The sequence below is a fragment of the Notolepis coatsorum genome, assembly GCF_963971535.1.
Source record: "Notolepis coatsorum genome assembly, chromosome: 7".
Lineage (NCBI taxonomy): Eukaryota > Metazoa > Chordata > Actinopteri > Aulopiformes > Paralepididae > Notolepis > Notolepis coatsorum.
Genome location: NC_140171.1, coordinates 34,981,083 through 34,992,352, shown reverse-complemented (window position 1 = coordinate 34,992,352; position 11,270 = coordinate 34,981,083). Strand labels below are relative to the sequence as shown.

Sequence of the window (11,270 nt, the reverse complement as noted above, 5' to 3'; positions counted from 1 at the left end):
CCCCCACTTACAATCTGGCAGGATATCCATAAGAATAGAGGTGTTCTATTTAGTACATTTAAAGTGCACTCCACCCCCTCTGTTAAATATCTTATGGGTGCAAGAATGGCCTTTTGTTGTTTGAGTCTCTGACTCTGACCCTCCAACATGCCTGTGCAAGCAAGGTCCTGGTGCTGATGAAGATAGGTAATACCTTCACCCCAACCTTCTATGCATTTCAGTGGTAATTAAGATGAAAAGTGGGTGAACTCTAAATGGACACAGATAGAGGTGGCGAATAGACTCCATACTGTATGTCTGTGGATGGCGCTGCTTTGGAACTAGTTGTCTTGACCGAGAGCCGGTTCTTTCGAAACGCGAAAATAACTGGTTTGAGATTAGGCACTGGCTCAGAACCAGCCTTCAAAATGCCTGTGTGGAAAAGGGTTACAGTGGTGCAGTGGTGAGCACTGTTGCTTCACAGAGAATGAGCTCGACCCCACTGAAGGGGGAGAGAGTTTGCATGTTCTCATGGTTTCCTCCGGTACTCCCATTTCCTCCCACATCAGAAAGACATGCATGCTAGCTACAGGTTCCTGCCGTTGCCCTTGACCAAAGGTTGTTGGAACTGGAGTTTGTCCCCGGTGCTGGACCTGTGGACACCCACTGCTCCTAAAATAGTTAGGGTGGATTGAATGCAGAGGACGAATTCATGGTATATATGTAAAAATGTACTTGGCAGTAAAGAGATACTGATACATTCTGATTCTACAATAGATTATGCAATACAGAACAATATACTACACAGCTGGTTCTGTGTGGGGTAGCCTATACCTGGTTTTGTTATTATGTATTACCTGTCCTGTATATTAGAAGCCCATAAGTCTCTGACCTTTCTGTGTTTTTATCCTCAAAAGTTATGTACTGTGGTTTCATCTTGTTCTTGTGTTTTTCCATGAAGTGTACTTTTATGTGTGTGGTATTTGTTGTGTTTTCAACTACAAAATCACAGTGACTCTGTAAGAGCACATTTGACATGCTGTAGCCTACCACAACTCTACACTGAGCTGCATGCTCTTATATAGTCATTGTGATTTAATCAAATTGTAGCAGTGAAGTCTGAAATCAAACTAGCATACTCACCTAACTATCCACCTCTCTCCCATGGGCATACAGAGTATACCCGGCTCTGTAGTCAAGGATACAGGTTACGGTATATGCTCTCTCTCTCTCTCTCTCTCTCTCTCTCTCTCTCTCTCTCTCTCTCTCTCTCTCTCTCTCTCTCTCTCTCTCTCTCTCTCTCTCTCTCTCTCTCTCTCTCTCTCTCTCTCTCTACACACCTCTGTCTCTGGGCATATTACATAAGTATCTTTCTGGGCATACAGTATGAAGTACCATTCTCTCCTTTTAGCAAATTCAGCAACACAGGAATAGAATCAGATAACTTTTCAGTTTAGTCGGATATCCAAAGTCTCTCCTATTTTTCGGTCCATACTTCCTCTGTTAGACTAGGTAGATGGTAGATAGATATTGGTTTGGGAAATGGATCTCAGGGAAATGGGTTAGTAGATTATTTCAGTGGAATTGCATTGTTAGGGAACAGCTTGGACCCAAGTTTATTTCCAGTTGCAATGTTTGCTAATATGAACAGCTGACAGGAAATCAAATGTAGTCTGTTCTGTTTGTTTTTGTTTTCAAGTTGAAACCATTAAATACTTAATGAGTGCAGTGTTCCTGACTTATTATTATGAAGTAAGCAAATGTTATGGAATAATTTGGAGAATCGTTATGCCTATAGGAAGGTAGGGTCACAGTATAGTACCTACCTCTTCAACTACCACAACACCACTGGTGCAGATCACACAACAGGCATGGGAAGGAAAGGGCCTTTCCTACTGTATCATGGCAATTTACTTTGGTACATCAGTGGTCACCAACCTTTTTAAGCCCAAGATCACCTTTTTTTTTGGTGAAGGCAAGATCTACCTATTGAAGCGTTGAGAGAAAAAGACAGCCAAGATTGTACTTTAAACTAAAAGACTTTTATTTGCCTGTATTCTAATTACATGCAATGCTTTGGTCCAACATTAAAACGTCAAAGTAAAACTGTAATATGTACGTTCTCAGTCAGTGCTAAGTACAGTCATCTTATGCAGCATCACTTTTCACATCAAAACAAAAGTAGAACTGTAATGTGGAATTTCTCATATTATTAACATTGACAAACATATTTACAATTAGCATTTTATAAAGTAGAACTGTAATGTGTACTTTCTCAGTCAGTGCTAAGTGCAGTCATCTTATGCAGCATCACTTTTCACATCAAAACAAAAGTAGAACTGTAATGTGGACCTTCTCCTATTAACATTGCCAAACATATTTACAATTAGCATTTTATAAAGTAGAACTGTTATGGTTTGACACCGACCCCAAACGCAACGACACAAGAGAGTAGGATTCAGAGTTGCCAAAAACAGGGGCTTGTTTATTGAGACTAATTAAACAGCATAGAATAGGAAGAGTCTAAACAAGACAGGAATTCAAGCAAGGAAGAAAATGTTCTGCTGCTCTGCAGCTTCTCCCGAGGTGGTAGTAGGGGGTAGTAGATGCTGACGTCTGAGCCGCTCTGCAGACTTCTCTCGGCAGAATCTCCGAGGCGATGCGGGACGAGAGAGAGAGAGAGGGAGCGAGTCAACACAGGGTGCAGGTAGAACGAGCAGGAGAACAGGAGAGATGACTTGTACCCAAAAACAAAAGTTATCCAAGTGAACTAATCTTCGTGTAAACACACACAGTGAGCAATGTTCCAAAACACAATCCCAAGTGAAAAATATCTTCGGTGCAAAAATAGACACTGAGAGCGAAGTCCAAAATACAATCCAATGTGATAATATCTTCGGTGTGATGAACACACAGTGGGAGATGTTAGGTCAAAATATTATCCCAGTGAAACAATCAAAAAGGCAACCGCTGGGTGAGTGACTGTCTGATAAAAAGGTGGTAATCTTCAGTGTTATAAAAACACACGAAAACGGAATTTGATCAAAGACAGTCATTAAAAACTCACCCAGGCGTTGTGCGTAAAGAGCGCTGGAACAGCAGCGGAGCGAGCGCGTCGCCACGGGAAAAAAGGTGTCCAAGAGGAAGGCTTCTTGGATATCCTGGAGGTAAAGCACAGGGAACAACAGCAGCAGCAGGAACGGCGAATGCAAACAGAAAATATCAAAACGATCCAACAAAACTTGAGTGGGGAAACGGGGTATAAATAATACGGGATTGATTGATTGACAAGCAGTGACAGCTGGGGGATGTGATTGAAAAGCGTGTGGACGGGAGAGAACCAATCAACGACGTCTCTGGGAAGAAGCGTGTGAATGGGGGAATGAAATGATTAACAGAAACAAATGGAAAACAGAGCGAGGTGGTTTAAAGGAACAGAGCGAGTAGGTGAGCAAGGACAGAAACCTCACAAGAACTGTAATATGTACTTTCTCAGTCAGTGCTAAGTGCAGTAATCTTATGCAGCATCACTTTTCACATCAAAACAAAAGTATAACTAATGTTCAGGGAAAGATCTAAAACAAATTTTTTTTTGTTTAAAAAAAAATTGTAGGGAAAGATCTACAGGGAAAGTCTCAAAGATCGCGATCGACGGGTTGGTGACCACTGATCTAGGGTAACTTCCTTAGAAATTAGCTGATTCTGTCATCATGGAAACAAGTGTTTATTCATGTATGTGTAGCAGGGTGGATTATCCCTGCTTCGTGGGAACGGGTGGGCACAATCACTGGGTAGCGAGACACAGTAGAGCTCTGTCTGACTGCACCTCCGTCTTTGAGTCTGGAGCTTCAACTGGAGGCTGGCAGTGTGAGTGGATGGGGCCCGGGATTTACCAACCTGGTCTGGTACTCTGGTCTTCCTCCCCTGCAGCAGGGCGGTCAGCAGTACTCCCCAACACGCTCCCACTTCCCCCAATTACTCCTGTGACCCTCCCACACTGTTAGATCCTGATCAATCTGGCCAGTATCACGTCTTCGTCTGTTTGGCTCTCCATCCAATTCCTCTGCGTTGTGTCATTTTAATGGTCCTGACGTCTCCTATACTGGCTGATAAGATCCTTATCTCTCCCCGTTAGTACTATCCGCAAACCATAATAATTATCCACCTCCGTAAGAATTCGACACTTCGACACAGCGTAATACCTTATGAGGAAAAGCGTTGTTTATTGCTATAAACAGGAACCTCAGCTCAGATGTTAACAGATTGTATTGTCCTTGAAAAGTCTATTCTAATGATCTTTCGGTGTGTTCAGTCTGTTGTCCTTTTGCTATTCAGTCCGATAGTGGTCAGGCCTGGTCGTCAGCCTAACCCTCCTCGCGTTAGCCGAAGCTAATGATGATGTGGCATTCTTTCCCCCCCCCCCCTCTCTGTGATGAGAGGAGAGAGTATCTTGGTCTCTTCCCTCCTGTGGGATTCGTTTCTGTGGTCTCCCAGATTTTTTGTCTGCCCTACACCCGGAAACACCGTCAGCTTTATAGGATCTTCGTCATAGCTATGATAGCCCACCCTCTTCTGGTTGTCATGTGCCGCGCTGTCATGACAACCGCGTTTAACCTTTACACACATCAAAATGCAGTTTTCTACTGTTTTCATTAAGGATGTCACCCCCCTCCCTCGCTCTATGCGCCCACACTCGCTCTTTTTTCATTAAGGATGTCACCCCCCTCCCTCGCTCTATGCGCCCACACTCGCTCTTATCAATATGTTCTTACAAGGAATGTCAACATTCTCTCGCTGGCAGTGTGCTGCTATCCTGAACCACCGTTCTATCACCCTCTTCTAAACCATGCACAATTCGATCTCTCTGACCCGGCACCGTTTTAGCTGTGGTCATCTCCCCCCAATCTATACATCACATAAATTGAATAAACCCCGTTTTCTCTCATTCCCCCCTTTGATTCTTAATCAACCTTCAGAATCAACAGACTACTTGGTTTTTCAATTAATTATACCCAAAAATAGACTCATAACAATGAGGGCCCCTGCTGTTTGCCTTATTGTTTTCCATTACCCGCATCACACCCAAACCAGAAAGGATAAACAACGGTCAGGGAGGAGAGAGAGAGAGAGACAGAGAAAAACACAGATTGCAACTTTCCAGACAACACACCTAAACCCTTCGGCCCCCCTATTAGGTACACCCCACGTCCAAATCAGAGCGCTCCCTTCCCTCTTACAGTACACCTCCCATCTTGGGCCGGTCCCGTCTCCTAGGGCAAGGGCCCCTTTCAGTGACGGCTCCTTTCCTGAGCTGGTCCCCCTTCCAGGGCGCGGTCCCCTAGGCAAAAATGTCTCCTCTGGTCTGCTACTGCTCAGTGTCTCTGGCTGTCCTCTCCACATCTGCTCCTCCACCGCCGCCGTCTCCTCTCTCTCGTCGTGGATGATCTGTGTACCAGGCTGCGGTGCCTGGCCCCTGCTGCTTCCTCCTCCTCCAGTCTGTCTCCTGGTCGTCTCCACCGTGGTCGGTGTCTCCCCCCGCTGAAAGCAGAAACACAACACCAGCAGTCGTCTGTACATTCAACTTCCCTTGTTTTGCTATTAGTCTACCACCTTCTCCACACCTATTATCCATCTTACAGGGCGGTTCCCTGTTTGTTGTCTTCCGGCGTGACACCAGCAGCTAACCGATACCCACTCCGCGCAACTCTATCTCTTCATCCCACGGGTGACCCCCAGCACGCGCCAGTTCTTTCTGGTGACGTGTCTTCTGAAGACCCTGCCTATCTATCAGGTGTGAGAAGGCCCCACTGGAGATCAAACTTCCTCTTTATTCCATAATTAACCCATTCGAATAACTGCACCTCCTCTCTGTGCAATTCTTATTTAATCCATTGTATAATTAAACTCTATTTAATTAACCTGTATATCTAATATTATTATTATAATAATCCACTCTCTGTGCTCATTAGATTCTCTAACTTGAATCACTCCCCCAATCCTCCACTAGATGGTAGTACAGACCTATATCTAAATATTCCCCTATGGGTAATGAAAACTCCCCAGCACTACCCCCCCTCCGCCACTAGGTGGCGACCTACTCCTCCTCTATGGTGTTTTAGTTGACGTGTCACTTCCTGGTTCTTATCTGTTGTTATCTCCTCGTGGCTCTGCGGCCATCTTGTCTACATCCTCCTCGTGGCCCTTTGCGGCCATCTTGTCTCGCTACTCTCTCAAACAAACGGCCGCTGCCCTCCTTTTTCAAGGCCTAACAACAAAACAACTGTCTCTTAGAGTCTCGTCGGCCAAACAGGTCATAATGATGTCTGCAGGTCACATGACAATAGATGATCTACTAAACATGCAAGTACTGAACAGGTAAAAAAAAACTGAATGCCAAATGACGGTAGGTCTGAAAAACGTAGGTAGATTCTCCCAACTCACAGTCCCACGTTCCCGCCTCCTTGCGAGGAAAACAACCCTTATATTACAGACCAACAAAAATGGAATTAACCCCTTAGAACACTGCCTTCCTTCACCGGCCCGTTTGTTTTTCATTCCCTGTAGATAAAACCCATCTCGGTTTTTCAAAACAAAAACCGTGCCGCTCTGCTGTTATTCAAACACACTATTACAGCTGGCATTCTCTCTGTGTCAAACTAAATATGTTTACGTTTATGGATGCACTATCTGTTCGTTTTTATTTGGCTTAAAGATCAAAACAACCGTGTGTGCACAGTGAACTCACATCTTTCTCCTAATCGCTGTTTCTCCTCCAGCGCTGGTTCGCCTCATGACCGCTCAACTCGGCGCTCTCTCCCAGGGCTGGCCGGCCTTGCTCGATCATGATTCTCCCACACACGATGACTGTTGTCCACTGTCGCCCCATTATTGAAAAAGTCTTTATCCGTTGTTCTTATCTCTTGCAAATCCGGCTGTCATCGGAAACCAACTGTTAGATCCTGATCAATCTGGCCAGTATCACGTCTTCGTCTGTTTGGCTCTCCATCCAATTCCTCTGCGTTGTGTCATTTTAATGGTCCTGACGTCTCCTATACTGGCTGATAAGATCCTTATCTCTCCCCGTTAGTACTATCCGCAAACCATAATAATTATCCACCTCCGTAAGAATTCGACACTTCGACACAGCGTAATACCTTATGAGGAAAAGCGTTGTTTATTGCTATAAACAGGAACCTCAGCTCAGATGTTAACAGATTGTATTGTCCTTGAAAAGTCTATTCTAATGATCTTTCGGTGTGTTCAGTCTGTTGTCCTTTTGCTATTCAGTCCGATAGTGGTCAGGCCTGGTTGTCAGCCTAACCCTCCTCGCGTTAGCCGAAGCTAATGATGATGTGGCATTCCCCCCCCCCCCCCCCTCTCTGTGATGAGAGGAGAGAGTATCTTGGTCTCTTCCCTCCTGTGGGATTCGTTTCTTTGGTCTCCCAGATTTTTAGTCTGCCCTACACCCGGAAACACTGTCAGCTTTATAGGATCTTCGTCATAGCTATGATAGCCCACCCCTTTCTGGTTGTCATGTGCCGCGCTGTCATGACAACCGCGTTTAACCTTTACACACATCAAAATGCAGTTTTCTACTGTTTTCATTAAGGATGTCACCCTCCTCCCTCGCTCTATGCGCCCACACTCGCTCTTTTTTCATTAAGGATGTCACCCCCCTCCCTCGCTCTATGCGCCCACACTCGCTCTTATCAATATGTTCTTACAAGGAATGTCAACATTCTCTCGCTGGCAGTGTGCTGCTATCCTGAACCACCATTCTATCACCCTCTTCTAAGGCAAACCATGCACAATTCGATCTCTCTGACCCGGCACCGTTTTAGCTGTGGTCATCTCCCCCCAATCTATACATCACATACATTGAATAAACCCCGTTTTCTCTCACACACCTAGTGACTGAATTGTAAGTAAATAACTTGGTTCCCCCCGCAAGCAGTACCCTCCCTCTGACACTAGAAACCTTACAATAAAAAGGGAAAGGTGGAATAGGGAGGGGTTAATTGTATTGTACCGACACCAAAAGAGTTGTTAAACGGCTCATGAATGGACACGCACACAGAACTCCCATCTAATTCTTTATAGTTAATTATACTGGTCAGTTACAAAGATTTAAAGGCACTGGGTCAAATAGAATGAAATCTTACTATTACCCAATTTGTAACTCAATACCTTATGTCCACGTATATTCTACACACACCTCTGTGTTAGTACCAGGAATAATATACTTTAATGCATTTGACTCATCGCCCACGTCTGGGTCAGTACCATGTATAAGACCTCTAGTCTGTAACCTCCACACTGGGAAAGGGTTGATTAGATGGGAAATTATTATTAAAGACACAAGACGTTATCACACTCAAAGGAAATCAAAAATGTGGGCCCACAATACCAAACAAAAGTCCTATACTAATGCCGGCATATATTGTTGATGGGGTACCCCTATGAACTGTAGTTAGCAACGTTAGCTTCGCCCGCATGCCGCATCACACAGTGTACTGTGCAATAAGATCCTGGGCACCGAAGCCCTAATGTACTCAACCAAGATGGCGGCCTCGCCGCGCCACCACCGTCCGGATAGCAAGATGGCGTTGAACGCTCTCGGCACGGGCGCTAGCAAGCGGGGCTGGAGCAGAGGGGCAGTAGTGGGCTGAGAGCACGTGCTGGGTGATGGTGACCTCTGTTGGTCGGGACGAACTCCCGTGTTGACTGAAGACAGCCGGTGCAGAGCCGACGTTGACGCCGGTGAAGACTGGTTGTAGACAGCCGGTGCTGGGTCGACGCGCATCCATAAACTTGCCCTCACTGACACTGAAGCTACACTCTGGGTCCCAAACAGCCCTCCTGCTAGCCGTGATATATAATAACGCAGGGTGTCTCTAAACACCGGTCCTCTTCACGCCACGCTGGTGGGGCACCTCACTAGAGGGAATATCTTTAACTTAAGCCACACTTGGCTATACCGCATTTCTTCTAGGATAACTCGTTGTATCACTAGGGTATTCAGTAGGGAAACATGCAACACGCTACTACGTTTACTTTTATAGGATAACCCGTAATATACTCAAGTTCAATCCGTTCACCCGTGGTCCACTACGGGGCTCTGTCCAGACACGACCGAACCGATCCAAGTCCAATGTCGAAGAGGCTGGTTCCTCGCACTTCCGTCTCAGTTGGCTTGCTTCCTTCTCCGTCTCTCTCGTACGCTCTCTGCCTGCCACCGGCGCCCCCTGCTGGTACCGCCTACTAGCCCCAAAGGGAAACACTGAGTGGAGAATATGATCCAGGGTTATTGTTCATAATCCATATTCCAGCTGGTAGAACAAGGAGGAGCCTGCATCGTTGTTCGAGGGAATATTAATGGAGACTAATTAGTAGGTCTTGGTGCATCAGGGGAGATAAAAAGGCAAGTCAGCACTTCTGAATAATAGCCATATTTTCAGGGTGCTACATATGGGTGTGGCTGCTTTTAGCTTCTGTGCCCCTGACGCATCGTGTCAACGTCTTGCAATGTAGCCTACCTTAACTCCATACATTAGTATCCTTTGGACAGTTTAAATCTTGAATGACCAACCGTTTCACCCCAGTCTGCAGCTGTTTTTAATAGTTGACTTTCTTGTTTTTATTTTACATTTATCTTGTGCCGTATTTTTCTCAACATCGTTGTAAATTTTAGTTTTGTGATACACTGGAAGACCCATGGCAGTGGTAAATCAGCTAAATATAACTAGGCTATCTACTTTTTCACTAATAGTAAAAGATTATGACTTCATCTTTGTATCATGGTAAGAATGACTTAGAATACAACATGTCAAAAATACCTGTATGGTCCTTTAAAGGGATACTAATAATTATTTTAATTATAAGTAGGAATAACAATTTATTACTTGCCAATGATGTTGGTCAGTAGAGTCTTTCTCAGCACAATCCATGCTGTTACTCATACAAGCCCCGGCTAGTTATCCACAAGCCAATGCAAAGTCAATGCATTACTTGTTGAAATTTACTCCACAGTGCACACAACGTAGATTTATGTTACCTTCAGTCAGCCTGTACAGACAGATGCTTGCCCCCATTGTCTTAGTATTGGTTTGTGGCCAACTAGCCAGAGTTGGTATGAGGAACAGTATGGATCGTGTTGTGGATGGACTCTACCGGCCAACATCCTCATTGAAGTAAGAAATAGAGCTAAACAACAACCTGAACTATCCCCTACTCAAACTAGAGGTGGTGGCGGAGAGGAGGATGAGAAGGAAGCTGAACCCCTCCCACCCCCTCTATGAGGAGCTAGCCAAGAAGAGAAGCACGTTCAGCCACAGACTCATACCGCCCCGACACACCACTAACTGCCTCAGCCAGTCCATCATACCAGCGGCCATCAGGCTCCACAACAGTGGGCAGGGACCGCTGCCAGAGACCTAACGGGAGCAGAACTCGAGAACTACTAGGAATGTCTGATCACTAAGTGTGTCTGACTCCCACCTAAACTGCACAGACTACAGCTTATGACGTAGGTTATATCACGCCAGTTAGGGTACCTAATGTATACTGCACCTGTGTATACTGTATACTTTACTTACTCATAGTATATATTATTATTCTAAGTGTAATTGACCATATTTATTGTAATGTGTTATAGATATTACATAATTATATTATATTATATAATGTATAATAATATAACAAGCCAGAGTCACACCGCTCATAAAAAAACCAACCCTGAACCCCACCGTCATAGCAACTATCGTCCTGTCTCTCTTCTCTCCTTCCTTTCTAAAACACTTGAACGTGCTGTATCCAACCAACTTACTGCTTATCTCTTACAGAATGACCTCCTAGACCCTAATCAGTCAGGCTTCCGGACTGGCCACTCCACAGAAACGGCCCTCATTGCGGTCACAGAGGCACTTCACTTAGCAAAAGCGAAAGGCCTCTCCTCTGTCCTGATTCTCCTAGATCTATCTGCAGCCTTCGACACAGTCAACCATCAGATCCTCCTCGCGGCCCTCGCAGGAATGGGAGTGGCTGGCTCTGCGCTGACATGGCTGACATCATACCTCAATGACCGCTCCTACCAAGTGTCATGGAGAGGGACCCTGTCGGCCACCCGCCCCCTGCGGACGGGTGTCCCCCCAGGGCTCGGTCCTAGGACCCCTTCTCTTCTCCCTCTACACTAAATCACTGGGTAACATTATCACGTCTCATGCCTTCTCGTATCATTGTTATGCCGATGATACTCAACTATTCCTCTCCTTCCATCCCTCAGATATCCACGT

The 11,270-nt window shown here is 45.3% G+C and overlaps 1 protein-coding gene across 1 annotated transcript in view; it reads left to right on the top strand.

Moving 5' to 3' along the window:
• Nucleotides 1–11,270, top strand: part of LOC311231619 (zinc finger matrin-type protein 4-like) — a gene marked incomplete at both ends in the record, with an annotated part of 36,050 nt that overhangs the window by 1,013 nt on the left and 23,767 nt on the right. The gene's annotated exons all lie outside the window — the stretch shown is intronic.